We start from the raw sequence: 12932 nt of genomic DNA on the forward strand, positions 1-12932 counted from the left end.
GAAAGCTAGCCCAACAGCAAGCTAAAAGCCAGGGCTTAGTGAATATACTGTGCTAAGGGAAACGTTTGTGTATTGCAAATCCTGAGAATTCCCTAAGGTTCTGCCTGTGTCTACAGTGAATCTCACAAGTGCATTAGGGATTGCGCTCATTCCCTTTTCACTTCTCAGAAAGCACAATTCACTGAGAAATTGTTTTCCATGGCACTTGAAGGGATTGCATCAATGCCATTTACTGTACCAGAATGCACATAAAGAGAGTGTTCCTAACCTCTGCCTTAGGAGGTGGGGAACAGTTAAGGGAAAAGGAGACACACTAAAACTTGCAGAATTCCCCACTACTCAGCAAAGTTTTGTCTCCCTGACTTACGAAAAAGCAGATGGCCATCTAAATCATCACAAGAATTCCCTTACTTTCTAACTCAGCAGGCAGAGAATGACTATTAAATACACCTCTGGGAAAGTTAAGCTTTATTGATGTATGCTTGATGTGCAGTTGAAGTCCAGCTTGTGGTACATGTCCAGAATAGTGAGTGATTGATGCATTTTGCAAAAAATCTTCAAGACCAAAGTTTAATTCATAGGTGAAGGCTGTTATGAGAAACAGAGCATGATCTAATTGAAGATCATGTTCATGAACACCTAAAGAATTTGAATGTGCACAAGTCCATGGGGCCTGACGAGACCCACCCATGGGTCCTGAGGGAACTGGTGGATGAAGTTGCTGAGCTACTGTCCATCATATTTGTAAGGTCATGGCAGACTGGTGAAGTTCCTGCTGACTGGAAAAGGGCAAACATAATGCCCATCTTCAAGAAGGGAAAAAAGAATGACTACAGACCAGTCAGTCTCACCTCTGTGCCTGGCAAGATTGTGGAGCAAAAAACAAAGCAGAGGTGATTGGTGGTAACCAGCAATGGCTTCACCAAGGACAAATCATGCCTGACACATTTAGCGGCTTTTATTATGAAGTCACAGCAACAGTGGACAAGGGAAGGGCAACTGATGTCATCTACCTGGACCTGAGTAAGGCATTTGACTCTGTCCCACATGACATCCTGGTCACCAGACTGGAAAAACACAGACTTGATGGGTGGAGCACTGCTGGATAGGGAATTGGCTGGATGGTGGCATGCACAGGGTGGTGATCAAGGGCACAATGTCCACCTGGAGACCAGTGCCAAGTGGCGTCCTTCAGGGGTCAGTGCTGGCACCAGTGCTGTTTAACATCTTTGTCAGTGATGTGGACAGAGGAATCGAGTGCACCCTCAGCAAGTTTGCAGGTGACACCAAGTTGTGTGGCACAGTTGACTTGCTAGAGGGCAGGGATCCATCCAGAGGGACCTGAACAGGCTGGAGAGGTGGGCCCAGGCCAACCTCATGACATTCAACAAGGCCAAGTGGAAGATCCTGCGCCTGGGTTGGTGCAATCCCAGGCAGAGATACAGGCTGGGTGATGAATGGCTGAGAGCAGCCCTGAGGAAAAGGACCTGGGGGTCTGAGTTGATGAAAAGCTCAACATGAGCTATCAGTGTGCACAGGCAGCCCAGACAGGCAACTGTGCCCTGGGCTGCATCAAGAGAAGTGTGGCCAGCAGGGCAAGGGAGGGGATTCTGCCCCTTTAGTCTGCTCTCATCAGAGCCTGCCTGGAGTACTGTGTGCAGTTCTGCAGCCCCCAACACAAGAAGGACATTGAACTGTTAGAACGAGTCCAGAGGAGGCCCTCGAAGATAATCTGAGGGCTGGAGCACATCTCCTATGAGGACAGGCTATGAGAGTTGGGGCTCTTCAGCCTGGAGGAGAGAAGGCTTCGCAGGCACCTTATAGCAGACTTCCAGTATCTGAAGGGGACCTGCAGGAAGGCTGGGGAGGGACTATTTACATGGTCTTGTATTTACAAGGATGAGTGGTAACGCATTTAAACCAGAAGAGGGGAGATTCCAACTAGATGTTAGGAAAGAGTTCTTTACAGTGAGGACAGTGAGACACTGGCACAGGTTGCCCAGGGAGGTTGTGGATGCTCCCTCCCTGGAGGTGTTCAAGGCCAGGTTGGATGGGACCTTAAGTGACCTTTTCTAGTGGGAGGTGTCCCTGCCTATGCTGGGGGGTTGGAACTGGATGAGCTTTGAGGTCCCTCCCAACCTAAACCATTCTGTGATTCTATGATTCTGTCAACCAGAATCACCAGTAACATCTTATCCATTAAGTGCCTGAAACCTACTCCAAATAAAATGCATGGTTGCATTCTCCCATAGCCTTCTTTGATGCCTGTAAGTTAAAAAGGAAGAAGGAGTTTGGATAGAATGAGAAGAGTCTTTTTGCTGTAATGTAGGCTTGGATCCATATTTAGAGAAATAAGGATGTGTATAGATTAAAAAATGCTAAAGAATCTGTGCTTTGTTTGTATTTCAGGTTAACATTAAGAAGAACATTTGTTAAGTGTTTTGCTGTATTCAGAGAAGGATATGTCAACCTCAAGTGCCAAGCAATGTCTGCCACTGACAGGTCGTTCTCCACATCCAAAATATGTTTACACATTAGCAAAGTGACAGAAAGGTAAATGTTATGCAAGACAAATATTGTTCTCTTTTTAATATGCGTCATACACAGACAACGACAACAAAAAAGGTCTGAAAAAAACCAGATGACAAAACTGTTGTTTGAAGGAATGTTAACAAGCGTCACTTCTTTCCTGGGGTTTGTTACACTCATAAACATGAGGGAGCCTATGCTCATTCCGAGACGTTTAGCTCTTGAAAGAAGAAAGTCTCTTGGCCGCAGTTGCTGAAGCATTAGAAACAAACTTAATAAGAAAAACATGCTTGGATGCCAAAACCAGTGATAGTGCTGATCCACATAGTTTTGGTCTAATGTGACATGTTTTATGTCAGCCACCACAGTTACATTCTGTTAGCAGTATTTCATAGTTTTCCACTGTCTGCAGATGAAATGCAGACATCCAGACTCACAGCGAAACATAAACATCAAAAAGTTAATTAACACAGAGCTCTAGCTGTTATTTAACAGAGTTTTTTATCCTCTTGCCTAACCTCTCCTTTCTTTAGTTAACCATCTTAAAAAAGTGGAAGGAAAATAGGAACAAGAACCTACGGTCAACACCAATTTATTTGTTTCTTTTTAGCAGCAGAAGAGAGTATAGAATCATAGAATCATAGAATTAACCGGGTTGGACCTGGTTAGATCATCCAGTTAGACCTCCAAGATCATCCAGTCCAACCTATTGTCCCAGGTTTGGGCTGATCCCTCCCCCAAAGAAGAAAATTCACAACACAAAACCCCCTCCTTTTTTGAAAGTCAGGGAAAGATGAAATTGCATTTTCTTATAGTATATGTATAACAATGTAAAGAGAAATAATAACTAGAGAAGGAAGGAAGGAAAAAAACACAACAATACAATAACCTTAAGGGAGATGGGGGAGGGGTTAAGCGGCGGCGAAGCAGCAGAAGCAGCAGTAGCCAAAACAGCAGCTGGGGAAGATAGGCGAAGCTGCAGCAGCAGAAGACAGCAGGAGAAGGGGCAGAACAAACTGTGCTTCTAGACATTAAGTTCTTGATGCTCCAATGAAATTATATTAATTTATCTATTGTTGCCATTTATGTGGCCTATCCCTGGAATGTTCATCTCTCCCCTATGTCTGAGCTAGAGGATCAGCTCAAACTGCCACACCTATCCCCCAGCCCTATCTAGTCAACTAGACCATGGCACCGAGTGCCTCATCCAGTCCTTTATTGAAGATCTCCAGGGATGGTGACTCCACCACCTCCCTGGGCAGCCTATTCCATATCCTTTATTACTGAACTTTCAGGTTGATATAGTGCATAACAAGTTGGCACAGATATAAGAAAGTTGTTGTTCTTCAACTCGTTTTGGAACTGGAACAGTTGTGACTAATGTATTGACTTGTTTATGTCAATGGAGAAGATAAGAGCTGAGTTGAGAAAGATTACACTTGTAAGTGTTGCTATGGGCGCATCTGACAATAAATGTGCCATAACGGCGCTGAGTGCTGTCAGTAGTATTTGAAGCACAGGAGTGTACTGATCTGCTGGAGTAAGAAGCAGAAGCATTTCTGGACTTCCTCACCAGAACGGTGGAAATAGGCTTCATTTGCACTGCTCTTCAGATGACACCAGGGACAGTTTTTGAGAAGACATGAATGACAAATACCTTGCTAAGTGAAATGCGACAACCATCTGTGGTGAATAGTCCTAAAGGACGTAAAATGGGCTTGAGCATGTCCTGTCTCATTTACCTGCCTGTCTGCATTGCAGCCAGAGGCGGGAAAACAGCACAAAGAAACCCAGGCAGCCCAGTCTGGTTTGATCCGGTTGCCTGAGAGGGGTTTCATGGGGCCCACACCCCTGTGGCGTGCAAGGCCTATGCGCCCCCATTTTGGAAGACAACAGCCTGTGGGTTCTGCCATTTTGGGGTCTCCTTGGGTGATTGCCAGAGGTGATTGGGTGCTTGTGTGGCCAATGAGACCATTAGCCTCGGCCATTACCCTATAACTGGGGGTGCACAGGGGAATAAGGAGCTTGTGTGCTCCTTCCTTCCTTGCTCACCTGCCGCTCACCTGCCCCTCGCCTCAGCAGTCGCCTCAGCCGCCTCAAGCTGCCTCAAGCTGCCTCATCCAGCAGCTGATTGCACTTTGCAGCCCAGGTGGAATTCGCCACAGGACTTCTGTTGAGTATTTTCCTGCCTATGTTTTGGGCCACAGCCATTAGGACTAGTGAGTATTCTTAACTCTTTGTTCAAGCTGCTAAAGGATTCTAATCAGCCTCACAAGCGGTGAAGGAAGCCGCCAGACTCTCTGCTACAGACATTGTCTGAAACCTTTCCAAACTCCATTGTACAGAGACATTCTGTGACATAGTTCTGCCAACCGCACCCAAGAACTGGTGTGGAGAGTTGGAAATAAGTTTGGGGGAGTTGTTTTGTGCAGATTAATAAATTATTTAATAGCTTTTAAATCTGCATTTTACCCCAAACTCAGATTTCAACTAGCCCCCTCATAACACCGTCGTAACACAAGAGCTTTGGCACATTGAGCTAATGATGTACAGTGCTGGGTGGGGGTTGAAAGTGGTACTTTTTGGTATGTAGAAATGTTTTTCCATGTAAACTTTCTGAATGAAAGATCTGTAAGTTCGGCCAAAGATGGTAGAAGGAAGCTCTGACATGTATCAGATTGAGATGTTTGCTTCTGGCTATTGGCATCTCTTGTACAGCGATTGATGCCTTGAAATCACACAATGACGTTCTTTCAGGAGAGAGATCCCAAGGCCTCACTATAGTTACTACATCGTCAGATAGGAAATTAATTTTCTAGGGAATAAATATTTAAAGTATATAATTTTTAGACCGAAGAGACAGAAGTTAAAAATACCAAAAGCTAACAGCACATGAAATTTTGAAGGTTTTTATTGTGCTGAGGTCAAAGGAAATGCTGAGAAATTTGTTTTACAAAGCTCATAATTCATCTTTTACATAGTTCATACTACATCTTCAAAATGGTTGTTATGGTGGCACTTGGAGTACATAGGTATGAATTTCCTGAAGAATTACATAGTTTTGTTCTGGCTGACTTTGGGCACTACTCTAGAATGCAGCTAAATCGCTGTTTATTTCCCTTCTTTTTTTATAAGTCACAGAATCACAGAGTGCCAGGGGCTAGAAGGGACCTCAAAAGATCATCCAATCCAACTCCCCATAATCCTCCCCTGCTGACAGATTTTTTCTACTGAACTTCTATGGATTAAATGCTTGCCACTTCTCTTGAAGACTCCAAGAACAGCAACTAGACTTATCCAATGCCGAAACAGCTAGAGAACATGGCAATAGAAGAAGGTGGGTTTCTGTTTTTTAATGATAGGTCTTTTTGTTGTCTGTGCTTGCTTTGAGGTCTGTGTTTCCTGCTTTTGTTGGATTACTTTCACTGGCTAGCATAGTAAAGAACAGAGGTTTTCCAGAGAACATGGCAATAGAAGAAGGTGGGTTTCTGTTTTTTCATGATAGGTCTTTTTGTTGTCTGTGCTTGCTTTGAGGTCTGTGTTTCCTGCTTTTGTTGGATTACTTTCACTGGCTAGCATAGTAAAGAACAGAGGTTTTCCATGGTGTTAGTAAAAAATGTTTGCTCTTTTTTTCTTTTCCTAATGTGAGCAGTCTTAGAAGAAAGACTTACAGCTAACTGGTGTTGAACTGCACCAAATTGTTAATTATGACATAATTCAGGTCCATGTCAAAAGGGGGTTGCTTTAAATACAAGGCTATGAAAAAGTAAAGATCAGTTTCATTCTTAAGTCTTTAGAATCATAAATTTCCTGATATTCTATCCTAATGACAGCCTAATGAAAATCAATTTTTTAGAGTATTCAGGCAGGTTGTTTAGAATGATTATTTTCCATTATTACTTCTTTTTTTTTTTTTTATAGCTATCCATGTTCCATCCATATTCCACTTCAGAACTGACCAGGATTTAGGACATGGGAGCCAAGAGAAGTATGGAATAATGGGTAGAACACTGGCTTAATCTCAGTCCTCAGCTTGAACTTTGAGGGAAATGGGATAAACACCACACAGGCTGTGCTACATTAGAACTGGAAAGCAGTGTCACCCAGGAGTGTTTTGTATTATTGGCCCATCAGTCTTGCAAGTGGTATCACATTTTCCCCTACCAAACATACTTAGCCCTCCCAAGCAGCTGTAGTTCCCATAGTACTTACTGCTATGGAGCAAGGGTGAAACAGAGGGAAAACTGGGCGTCAGAGACATTGTGTCTGCCAGATCTCATTTACCTGTGTATTTTACAGGACAGAATATAGTACAGTAGGTACACTTGCAGCCATGCAAATATGTTTCTGGCAGCTATAGATTTTATAGAGCCTTCGAAAGTGGAGCTTACTATTTCATCACTGCTGTCTGGAGATCTGGGTATTGAAGGAGAGAAGGGAAACAATGGAGCTAGTAATGGCGTTTACAATAAGGCAGGTACATGGTAAGACTGCAGCTGAAGGCAGGAACTGTTTAAAAGCTTGAGTGATGAAACTGAGCAAAATCTGGAGAGCTGACACCGATATGTGACACTAGGAGCCAAAAGATGTCAGGAAAACTGAGAAATGCAGACAGGAATAGCTGAAAGATGTAGACATGTGAAGTTAACAACCTCTGAGAATGGGCAGCCAGGGAATTCATCAGATATTTGAAGATAAAAAGAGAAGCTGAGGGAATGGAACACGATGGGAATTAAAATATAGGTGGTACACTGGGGAGAGTGTGGAGCAATGTGAGCAATTAAACTGTTGAATTTACATCTATGAAATAATCCAGCACAAAACATTAATGAGTGCACAATTCTGAGTCCTCAACCTCTGATTGCCTAGAATTAGTTGCCACTGAAATCCTTCCATTGTTTTTCTTTAATTGATTATTTTTTTTTTCAAAAGGAATTTTTATGTGATTTGTACACTATTTTAGGTTTTAGTTTAGTGTGATTCCAGTGATACCCGTGGGCACTGTGCCATTAAAGATTCAGAGAAGCTTACTGGTCACCAATAGAAAGGGGTCCACATATTTATTACATAATGTAATGGTTTGGGTGTTCCCTGCCCCCCCCACACTTTAGAAATCACCCAGGCTAGACTCAGCCAGCTCTGGGAATATAAATGAAGCTTATATTTACAGCTAGCACAATGTACAAGCAGATATTTACAATATATACAGTTATAGACAGAAATATACAAGGTAAAAGTAATACAGAAACACAACTCCCCTCCCAGAAACCTGAGTCCCCAGGAGGGGCTCTCAACCACCCCTGCACCTTCTCCCTGCCCCTCTCAACCTTACCCCAGTCCCAAGGAAGAATGGAGGTTCGGCCAAGGGGTAAGAAGCAAAGTGGGTTAGCTCAAAATGGAGGGTGAGGTTAGAGAGTAAGATGTATCTCAGCCAGCAGCCTGAGAGAGAGTGATGGCGAGTGTGAGAGTGGTTATCTAATGTTTTTATTTCTTGTTCACATACATCTCAGCAAGACTTTGAGCGAAGTAGACATCATCATTGTTTTCTTTTTGCAGCCTGTAATCCAGTTCTTCTCACCAAAACATTCTAGCCTGCTTTAAACTAGCACACATAATACTCAGAATGTTTACACCTGCCACAAAATTATTGCAAGCGACACCTGGGATCTTTCTGATTTTTTCTTCTACATCAGTCATTGCTCTTAACATAAAGCAGTACTGCTGGCATGTCCACATTTTGTCTTTCCACTAGATCAATCCACTACTGCTTACTTTATTAATCTGTGGGCCTTTAAAACAAAAGCAACATCAACGGAGATAAGAAGGTGGTTCTCAGCTGACGGATAACTACCTGAAGGGAGGCTGTAGCCAGGTGGGGGGTGGTCTCTTCTCCCAGGCAACCAGCAATAGAACAAGGGGACACAGTCTCACGTTGTGCCGGAGGAAGTACAGGCTGGATGTTAGGAGGAAGTTCTTGCCAGAGAGAGTGATTGGCATTGGAATGGGTTGCCCAGGGAGGTGGTGGAGTCACCGTCCCTGGAGGTGTTGAAGAAAAGCCTGGCTGAGGCACTCGGTGTAATGGTCTAGTTGACTGGCTAAGGCTGGGGGGATAGGTTGGACTGGATGATCTTGGAGGTCTCTTCCAAGCTGGTTGATTCTATGATTGACAAAAGGAATCAATGTAAAAGCAAGAATTATTTAAATTTGGCCTAATTCTGGCTACTGAGTGTTTGTGAACATTATCTCCATTAGCAGAATATTTGTAAAAGAGAATAATGCTTTTTCAGGTACATCCGCTGCTATGGAGACAGATCCCCCTTTGTATTGCATCATAGATGCTCACGATACTCTGTAAATTCAGCAAGTAGATCAATTCAGTCATTGCACAAGGTCTTTTTCCCCCTAAGACAAGACCAAAATATATTAGATTGACATACTCATAAAGCAGTACTGTAATTTTTTTGTTTGATGATGATAACAGTTTAATTATTGTAGTTCTCAAACATACTACCTGAAAAAAGAGCCATTGTAGAGGTAAGAGGTATACAGTAAAAAAATAAAGACTATTTGCAGAAGAGTACTATATAAAAATCCACACACTCAGATGGAATTTTGAGCAGGACTATAGGTTTTGTATAACTTTGCCTTCCTGGTATCACTAAACTTATCTACTTATGGTGGTCTCATTGGCATGTCCTAAGAGCCTCTCTGTCTGGCATATCTTCACTAAAAGTAATACCTCTCTGTCTGGCATATCTTCACTAAAAGTAATAAAAAAGTGGTCAGGGTTACAAAACCCCTAAGTGGATAAAGAATAAGTGTACCTGGAATACTGGATGAATCAAAGAGAATTATCACAAAATATAATTTTATCACCATATTGAAGTCTGAATGCTTATGTTTGAAGAGGAAGATTAGGGTAAGATGAAAAATGTCACTTTTGCCATGTCATACCTTGTTTAGTATTCAAGATCTTTAAATCTGGTATGTGGATCCTCCTTCTTTCAGTGTATGAAGTTACTGAAGTTTGGGGGTAGGTTATCATGTAGTAGAAAAGAGAGAAAGCAGCCTGGGAGACCATCTGGAAGATAACCAGTGTATGTAAATATAGATATATCTTCATCATGGATTTGCCAAGAAAAAAAGTCATGTCAGGCTAATCTAATTGCTTCTTTGTGTTCCAGGATAACAGACATGTAAGATGAGAAACTACAGGCTTTTGACAGCCTCCAATGATGTTCTAGCAAACAACCAAAGCAAGTATTTTCTGGAAGAAACTGTTAAAGGTTGGCATGAAACTGGAAAGCAAATTACATTTAGGTAAAAGCTGTCGATTTTTCACTGTTGAAGAAGTTCAAAGACAAAGGTTTTCAGTTGAAAATGGAAAGGATGAGAGACAGTTGCCTAGTAAAATGTCCCAAACTGTAGCTGCACATCTGTTATTAATGTCACGTTCTTATGAGTAGTATCATAAACTCATCAGAAGAATAGATAGCTCTTTACACTGTTGTACTACAGGAAGCAGAATCAGGTTCAAAGTCTTGTGCTTAATCTGCTGGATACTCAGAGAGCACGTGGTTAGGTCTATTTACAGGTCTCTTGTTGATGTCTTTTCCCAATTATATAAGTAAACTGTATGTACAAGTGAACAAAAGTCTGAAGGTTTTCGGGAATCATCTGAGACTGCAGAATGAAATGCAACAAAGACAAAAATCCTTGACAAAATTCACCTTCTCCAAACCTAAGCCACCCTTCTATAAAGGGTTGGGGGTTTTTTGTTTGGGGTAGGGCTTTTGTTTAGGGTTTGTTTGCTTTTCTGTGTCTTGTGAGGGTTTTTTCCCTTTTACTGGAGATCTGTAGAAACAAACTTATGTAAAACAGTAACATTAAGGTCTAAATTAGATTAATTTCAGGTGAGGACTTCTGCAAGTTGCACTCCACCTGGAGGGTGTTCTACTGTTCTAATGAGGGCTATAAAGCCATGGTAAAACAAAATAAGAACAGAACTTAACCACCTAGAAAAGTAAAGTTCCATTGACTGCCACTAATATCTAGTAAGTGAGGTTAATTGCTCCCTTATTACTAAGGTGTCAAGCAATTAACACATATCTGTTGGATTCATAGGTTATCCAAAGGCCTGTCCTTGACAGTTTTACTACAGTAGAGCCTTTATTATTAGTTGTTTGTTTATGGTGCTTTTTACCTCCCCTATGGATCATTTATGAGGACTGCAAATAAAAGAACTCATGTAGATGCACAGTGGGAGCAACTTTTGAATATTTGATGCAGATAACCTCCTAGGCTATTGAAATGGGTACTACAAATTTAAAACTATAGTGAGATCCCACAAAGAGAATAATGGTCAAGATGCTTATATGTTTGCAGGAACTCAAATTATTTGCAGAGTTGCGTGTTTAAGAAATACTCTTCTTAATGGTGAAACATCTGCAAGCTGATAGAAGCAGCTAGCATTCTTGCTCTGGAATCTGGAATCAATATTGCTGAACAACAGCAAAAATAAAATACCATTTTTTTAAAACACTGCAGTTGTGGATACAAAATAAATAGGATTCATTTTTTCAACACGCAGAAAGAGTGGTAGGCTTGCAAAGAGGCACCCATAAAATAGAACAAAAGAGATCCTTGCAAAACTATAGAAGAATCAGAATCCCCACATTGAATAATTCACAAATATTTTTCTCTTATGAAGGGGGGGAAGTAAAAGCAAATAGGGCTTGGTTAGTCTACTACTACTACTTTGTTCTTCAGAAGAGCTAACACTACTAACACTTAGTGGCATGGTCTAGTTGATTGGATAGGGCTGGGGGATAGGTTGGCCTGGATGATCTTGGAGGTCTCTTCCAACCTGGTTGATTCTGTGATTCTAAGATTTGGGAACATGGCTAACATTGTTTTGCTTTGTGACACGTACTGTCAAAGAGATGAGAATTCTGGCTAATCAGTAAGCAATTTTTAAATCTAAAACCCCATAAAAGGCAAAATTTTGGATCAGCACTATTTTTTATGTAGCCTTACATAGCTCTAAAGCATTTATTCTATATTTGGAGTATTTGCTTTTCTATTTGGAGAAGCAATTATTGTTTCAGAGGTTTTTATTTGTTATTTGTTCATCTTAAGAAATTTGTCCTTGGTACATTGTTCTTTTATTTCAAATTGAACTCAAGATACAAGGTTAGTTAATCTTTCTGACAGAAAGATTTATGCCTATACAGAAAATGCCACAGCAGTTATCCATCTGAAAGTTTTTGCTTATAGGAAGGAAGGTAAATTAATTGTGTTTCTCTAATACCAAAACCATGGAGCTTTTCTTAACGTGATTTTATTGCAAATAGCCATCAACTTCTTATAGTCAACATGCAAAATTACTCCTTCTTTTTTTTACTTTATAATCACAAAAGTATAAACAAACTGATGCATCAAAAGGAAAGTAAAATTCCAGTCTAATAGCAGTCATTAAGGTCCTTGCAGAGCAGTTCTTAACTATTTAAAAAAGCTGATCTGAGAACTAAAAAAAATGCATATTTTTGTAAGCTGTAATTTGTCTGTGTTGAATTCTATAGCTACTCCTGTTAGCTAATTTTATATCTACTGTTATATATATGAAATATGTAATTATCATAGATAAAATATTTCCTGTTAGCTGTAACTTTTCCAGTGTTACGAAAAAAAAACAGACTCTCATTTACATTTCATCTACATATCATAACAATCATCTTTGTACTTTATTCACAAACACATATGGTTAAAGTCATCCTAAATGTAGCATAAATTGAATGTTTAGGTATTATTGTTGAAGAATTATTGTAAGTTTCTCAGTCCTTTAGATGAGAACCAATATACCCATTGTGTTTAGCAAAGAGCTGCCTGAAGAACCTGGTTTTGCACCATGACTGATAAGTTTGGAATGCTGAATCCCAATTTCAATGCAAAAAAATTACCTTTGTGACATATATTCTGAATTAATCAGTAACAAAAAATGTTGTACCTCATCATACCACTACAGGCTCTGATAAAAATACTTTCTCCATTGTTATTCTTTTCCCCTTTATATATTGAATGTCTGCAATAAAATTTCCTCATATCCTCTTTTCCAGGCTAAACTATTCTAATTCTCTCAACCTTTCTTGAAAGGAGAGGTGCTCCATTCCTCTAATCTTTTTTGTGGCCCTCCTCTGGTTCCACTCCAATAGGTTCATGTCCTTCTTGTGCAGATTTAGGACGTGATTTAGTACTCTCTCAAGAAAGAAGCAAGAATGTAGTTGACTGCTCCAAATAAAAGCAGCTGCCAATAGTCTAAAAGTTGTGTTTCACATGATCAGTTTATCACACTTACTGTACCCCATAGCATCAAATGACTCTTTCTAATTGTTGATAGTAATCTA

At 40.7% G+C, this 12932-nt stretch overlaps 1 long non-coding RNA gene across 2 annotated transcripts in view; it reads left to right on the plus strand.

The window, feature by feature from the left end:
* The window catches only part of LOC135174669 (uncharacterized), a 70059-nt gene extending 57421 nt beyond the window's left edge, over nucleotides 1-12638 (plus strand). The window contains exons 2-3 of one of the 2 annotated variants that reach the window (XR_010302054.1): nucleotides 2410-2553; nucleotides 9714-12638. This is a non-coding gene — a long non-coding RNA (uncharacterized LOC135174669). Of the gene's footprint in view, nucleotides 1-2409; nucleotides 2554-5664; nucleotides 5865-9713 lie in introns of those variants that run through there. The other variant, XR_010302053.1, reaches the window with a different exon arrangement.
* Nucleotides 12639-12932: the final 294 nt, after the last annotated feature.

The sequence above is a fragment of the Pogoniulus pusillus genome, chromosome 4 (genome assembly GCF_015220805.1).
Source record: "Pogoniulus pusillus isolate bPogPus1 chromosome 4, bPogPus1.pri, whole genome shotgun sequence".
In the NCBI taxonomy this organism is placed as follows: domain Eukaryota; kingdom Metazoa; phylum Chordata; class Aves; order Piciformes; family Lybiidae; genus Pogoniulus; species Pogoniulus pusillus.